General features: G+C 57.1%; 1 long non-coding RNA gene across 1 annotated transcript; it reads right to left on the reverse strand.

Annotated features, from left to right (window-relative positions):
- Positions 1–1777: 1777 nt before the first annotated feature.
- LOC104659514 lies at positions 1778–3556 on the reverse strand. The gene is made up of 3 exons (XR_747599.2): positions 3270–3556; positions 2507–2599; positions 1778–2399 (listed from the first exon to the last, which is right to left on the reverse strand). It is a non-coding gene; the product is annotated as an uncharacterized LOC104659514 (long non-coding RNA).
- Positions 3557–6281: the final 2725 nt, after the last annotated feature.

A 6281-nucleotide genomic window follows, 5' to 3' on the forward strand; every position in this document is an offset into this window, starting at 1 on the left:
TGGAGGGAAGAATGAAATCGTGGGTCCCACCGCAAGACGCTGTCACCTTGCTCCCCCTTTCCTTTCTCATTTAAGCATTTTTGTTTTATTTTTTATAGAGATGAGGTCTCACTATGTTTCCTAAGCTGGTCTTGAACTCCTGGCCTCACGTGATCCTCCTGCCCGAGTAGCTGGGACCACAGGCACGCACCATACCTCGCTAACTTTTGCATTTTTTTGCAGAGACGAGTCTCACCACATTGTCCAGGCTGGTCTCAAACTCCTGAGCTCCAGCAATCTCCCCACCTCAGCCTCCCAAAGCGATGTGATTGAAGGTGTGAGTCACCATATCTGGTCTCTTTTCTTTTCTTTCCCTCCCTCCTCCCTTCCTCTTTCTCTCTCTCTCTTTCTTTTTCTCACTCTCTCTCTCTTTCTCTCCCTCTCTCCCTCCCTTCCTTGTAATAGACTTTAGTCTTTAGAGTAGTTTTGGGGTTATGGAAAGAGTGACCAGAAAGTGTGGAGTTCCCACATATGCCCCTCCTGCCTCCCCGGTTGCTCCTAGCATCCTGCCTCAGAGTGGAGCATTGGTCACAGTCCTGCCAATGCTGCTGTCATTCACTGGAGTCCGCGGTGCACTGGAGGGCTCACGCTTGCAGCGGCACATCCTATGGTTTGGACAAATGGATAGTGACACGCGTCCCCCATTATGGCATCACACAGGGGAGTGTCACCACCTAAACCCTCTGGGCTCTGCCCGTTCATCCCCCTGCTCTAGCCCTTGGCAACCACGGCTCTTCCCGCTGTCTCCTGAGTTCTGCCTTTCCCAGGGGTCAGGGTGGGGACCATGCTGCGTGCATCCTTTCCAGACTGGCTCCTTCCCTCAGCAGCAGGCACTGGGGGCTCCTCTGTGCCTCTCATTGTTTATCTCCCTGCCTGGTGGCTTCTCGTGGGTGACACCCGCTGTGCCTAGGGCCGTCCTGTGGCCCCTGCTGCCTCATGCTCTGGGGCTCAGGGTACGTTCCCATCTCCTCAGTCGCCTGGTGGCTCACTGTGGCCTCTTCCCTGCCTCTACCACCGGTTTTTTTCTGGGCATAAAATCTATTCCTGACTCCATTTGGAGCTCCCTGTAGCTCAGGGCATGGAGACCAGGCACATGTAAAGATTGCATCTCTAACTGAATTGAGACTCAGCTGCCTGCAGGACTCACGCTTCATCAGCCTCGCCAAGGCCGAGGCAGGAGGGCTGCTCAAGCCCAGGAGTGGGCAACATAGTAAGCCCGTCTCTACTAAAAATAAACAAATTAGCAAGCGTAGTGGCACACGCCTGTGATCCTAGCTACTTGGGAGGACGAGGTGGAAGGACTGCCAGGATTTCAAGGCTGCAGTGAGCTATGATTGTGCCACTGCACTCCAGCCTGGGCAACAGAGCAAGACCCCATCTCAAGAAAGAAAAGCAAAACAAAGCCACCTCTTGTTTACAAAGCTTGCAGCTCTACAGCTGGAGGGCTGTGTGGGCACTGTCTTGGCAATGTGGACCCTGTGGCCATGAATGGCAGCAGTCACCTTCCTGGATGGGGCTGACTTTTCTCTGGCCTGAGCGGCAGCCTGAGCCTCTGACTCTACTCAGCGTGACCTGCAGAGGCTGGCAGTCAGACCCACACCCTGAAAGGGGGGCAGGAACATTTGGCCAGGCAGTGGAAGCTGGAAGCTCAGACGGCCATTTATTTGGGGATTTATGACCTTAAGGGTCCTTCTGGAGTGGAGAAGAGCAGCTGCCTCCTCTGCTCAGCCTGGACACCCCTCCTGCCCGTCGGGACACTCCGAGGGTGTTGCTTGTGAGTCCTGGGACGTGTGATGTCCTGTACACTCTGCCCAGCTCGATGTGAGGCAATGCACTGTCCCGACGCCTCTCGCAGGGTCCATCAATCACCCCCGAGCACAGACTCCGCTTACCCCGCACTTACAGCCGTCACGTCGCTAAATGGCTCTGCCTATTACCGCAGCGCAAATACATGATCCTTTCACTTTGCAGATTCCATGTAATTGTGCGTGGACTGTGTCAGCTTCGGGTTTAATTGGTGTGTAGGCTGCGAGGCATGAATTACAGCATGTGTAATTTATTTATGCAATAAAATTTACCATTAACCGAGAGAGGAAAAATAAAGAGAAAAATAATATGTTTTGTACTATAATTACATAATAAAGTTTGAATTAGGAATATCACTTGGCCCACAAACTTCCTCTGGCCTGAGAAAGATCAGAAAGCAATGTGGTCTCTTCAATTCCCTCCTGGATTCTCAGGAGGAGCAGGTCTGCCTAAGTGCAGCAGGACAAGCAGGTTGGTTGTAAACGGAGCGGTGGGGAAGAGTGGGTCCGTTGAGAACCAGCTGCATTGACGGGGACGTGGCCAGGCCAGGTCAGCTGGAGAGAGATGGAGAAAAGCAGGGGACGAGGTAAAGAGAAAGTTAATTTTTTTCTTATGTAAAATGAATTGTGAAAACTGCTCACTGGATAGCCAGGCCACTTACTCATAAAGAAAAAGCAAGAGAAACGCCTGCTGCTGCGCCTGGCTGTTCATTCCCAGGTCTAGGGCCACGCCAGAGCTCCGGGTCATCCTCCAGCTGAAATGTTAAGATTCAGAGGGCTGGCTCCCCATGACCTTTTCACCAGAGCCCCTGGCATGACTCAAAATCTGTGATTCTTTAAAATGATGAACATCCCCGCTACCCCCACACCCAGGCTACGACTCTATTCTGCTGTAGTGACTCCGCAGGTGAGGCTGGGATGAGCCTGAAGGAACTGCGGGCTCGCCAGCGCCTCCCAGCCTAGGTCTGCGGTCCGTCCTCTGGAGCCCAGCCCTGCCTCCACCCTGGCTCCGGGGCCAGCATCCCTGGGCTGAGCGCAGGGCCAGGGCCAGGCGGGCTCCAGAGGGAGCGTTTCCAATGCAGGATGAAAACCGAAGTGCCTGTCAGGCAGGGGGCAAGGACAAGAGAAACGCCCTCCCAGGGCCGAGGAGAGACTGTGGGACCAGCTCAGGGACCCCCACCGCTCAGGGCCGCCGCTTCCACGGGGAATGCTGGTCGGAGTGGGCTCTGGACCTTCCCGCATGAGGCGACAACAGGCGCCCGGGCTTTATGAGGCCTGACTCCGAACCTGCTGGCTCCCGGCACAGGCTGGGGCGGCGGGGCAGCCAGAAGAGCCCCATCCCTCTGCTGCCCGCCTGGTTCACTCGGGCCCAGCGGACCCTGACCTGGCCCTGGAGGCCGCTGCAGCCCGCACCCGGCTCCTCACCAGCCCCACGACTGCCGGCCCTCAGCGGCCCTCACACCCCAGAGCGGCGCACAGCGCCTGGGCCTGAAGACGTCCTGACGGTCCCTGAGCAGCCGCGCCCGCGCAACCCGGGGTCCCCGGGAGGGAGCGAGGCTCCGGGCCTTCAGCAGACGCCAGGGCCCCAGACAGCCCTGACCCGAGCTCCAAAGACCCCTGAGCCCAGGCTCCTAGAGAACCACCCCGCGCGTGCGTCCGAGTCCGTGACCCCGGAAGGCGGGGGCGGGAGGCGAGATCATCCGCAAGGGCTCGCGTGAAGACGCCACCGGGAAACATGGCGGCCGCACTCGGAGGAGGGCTTCGCACGGAAGTTGTCTTTTTCTTCAACTCCTCTGTGTTTTTCAAATCTTCTGTAGCAGTGTCTATAGTGACAATCAGAAAAACAATCTGAAGGAAAGACAGGAACTGCCACCGACCCCGGGGCTGCATTGATTGCTGGACATTTGTCACGGTCTGAGCCGTGTGGCCCCGCCCCGCTCAGCCACAGCCTTCGGAGCCGGCAGGGCTAGGAGGGGAGGCGGGGCAGGGTTTGAGGACTGTTTCTCTCCGACGGAAGGAGTAATGGGGCCGTCATGTCGGCAAGGTCAAAGGACAATGTGACGGTTGCAGGGTGACCCGAGGCCAGCTGTCCTTTGCAGAGCAGATGAGCTGTCAGTGAGGGGTGAAGTGTGGAATGGGACTCGCTGACGAGGGCCCAGTCCTGCCTGGGCCAGGACGGGCGTGGGGCCCAGGGCAGGTGTGGCTGGAGGGGGGCTTCCCAGGTGGACCGGCAGGGGGGCTCCGGGAGCAGCACCCGGGATGGGAGGAGGATGCATCTGCCTGCTCTACCCAGGCCTGGGGCCTGTTCCCACCAGGACGTGCCCCAGAAGAGGCTCCTGCTCTGTGGGAGAATCATTCTGCTCCTCTTTCCCTTTCAGCCCTGAGGCAGAGCCCGCACTGCGGTTTCCTGAGTTGGGAGCTGTGGTTGTGAGGATCCCTTAGTCTCTATTGTTCCGGGATCTCCTTGACCTCAGTAAAAGCCACCATAAATCCCCCAACCTCCTGAGAGCCTCCACTTGGCTCTGGTGGAGCAGTGTCCTGGAAGAGAGGTTTGGGGCTGTTGCTCCTGGCTGAGGGTCTTCCAGAACGACCCTACTCAATATCCAGGAATCATAGGAGCCCAGTGTCTTGGCCTCACCAGGCTCTGTCACTCCCTCAACCCTGTGGCCCTGCAGTTCTTAAAGCTCAGGTCCCAGTCCTTGGTGACGACTGAATAACCCCGGCCTCTGCTTACTTCTTCAGGAAGCTGGAGCCTTACCCTGTTAGCAACGTCCTCCCAGCATCCTTGGGAGAGAAGCAGCTTGCCAGCCCTCTGGGCTTGGTTTTAAACCTGCAACTGGAGCGTGACCCAGAGGTGTGTGTGCCTGGGCCCTGCCCAGTGAGCGAGAGCCTGGCTCTGAGCATCCTACCTGAACATCCCCAGTCCCTGGCGAGGCGACGCCACTTAACAAGACACCTTGGGAGCTGAATTCGGCAACGGGATGGCACGAAGGCCCAGCTTTCCTATCTAATGAGACAGCTTCCACTGAACTCACAATGCCATAAACCTTCCAGAGACTGAAGCAACATGCACCCAGAAATTGTTTGGATCATTCTCTGTCTAGACTAATTTAGAGGGAAGACTCTCAGCGAATCCATCCCCAACCCTTGATTGTTTCCTGCAAGGACGTTAGGTCCCACTGTGCTTCCAAATGTTTGGAACAGGAACTGATTCGTTTGTTCCTAACGTGACACGTGGAGGAGGCAGAGTCGCTGTGGACGCCACGCCACCTCGCAGCCGTGACAGCTAATGACGCCTGTGCTCCCCACTGTGGTCCCTGCCTCATCCTCTGTGCCGTTGTCTTGTGTGTTCCATTTATATGAATGGCAATAAAAGTAGAAACCAGAAAAGAAAAATGGGCTTCAGTGAGGCTGTTTTTTTTTTTCTCCTTTAACCCAGGAAAGTCAGATCAATAAAAGTGTAGTAGAAAGATGAGAAGAAAGAACATCCCGAAGTAGTGTGTTTAAATCGCTCCAGCGCCAAGACGGCACATCCTGGGAAGCACAGGTGTCCTTTTCACGGCCTCACAAGGAAAGCAGGTGACTTCTCCACAGAGACTCTTGGTGGGGCTTCTCAATTTGGGGTCGTCTGCTCTTGCAGCCTGGGCATGCGGGGGTGAGAACACAGCCGGGCGAGCCGTTTTGCTGCAGTGCCCCGGGTATCTTCTGGGTGTGGGGAGGCAACTCCACGTGGGAGGTGCTGGTGGGTCCCAGTCCCAGGCTCGTGCCACTTTTCTGAGCCCTCTGGGCCAGCCTCATGCCTTCCGGGCCTGCTGAGCTCCGTGCCCTACCTGCCACCCCCAGAGGACAGGCTGCCGCTGTGCTCATGGGGCCTCACTGCAGGGTGGGCTCACCAGGGGCAGCTTCTGCGGTGTGGTCGCCTGGTGGCCTATGATGGGCAGTCAGTCTTGACCAGGGGCTAGTAGGAAGCCAGGGTTAGTTTTCCCACAGGGACTAATCTTTCTGCAGAGGACAGCATCGATTGGCTCCTCAGTCCTGAAGGTCTGCATGGCCATCCTTCCTCAGGTCCTCTCCAGAGGCTCTGCTGGCTGGTCCTTCTTCGCCACAAACGTTTGGGGTTTCTGGGCCTGCAGCTGCCCTGCCGTGAGCCTGCATCGAGCCTCATCCTGTGTGTGAGGGGGTCGCTGAGCTAGGAGCTTGTGGCTTCTCGAGGGGGTGCAGAAGTGGTGACATCAAACCCAGCCGGTGCTGTTCCCCCTGCGCCTCCATCCGCGTGGTGCTGCGATGCCCGTCCTGAGGTCATGGGATGAAGTGTATGCTGCCTGGGGTTTGGGGCAGCCGCCCTCTGCACGAACATCACAGGAAATGTGCAAACAGGATCCCAGAATGGAACCATCGACATGTTCGAGGCAGCGGCCCGTTTTCATGCAATCCCAG

This window comes from Rhinopithecus roxellana, chromosome 3 (assembly GCF_007565055.1).
Source record: "Rhinopithecus roxellana isolate Shanxi Qingling chromosome 3, ASM756505v1, whole genome shotgun sequence".
NCBI lineage: Eukaryota > Metazoa > Chordata > Mammalia > Primates > Cercopithecidae > Rhinopithecus > Rhinopithecus roxellana.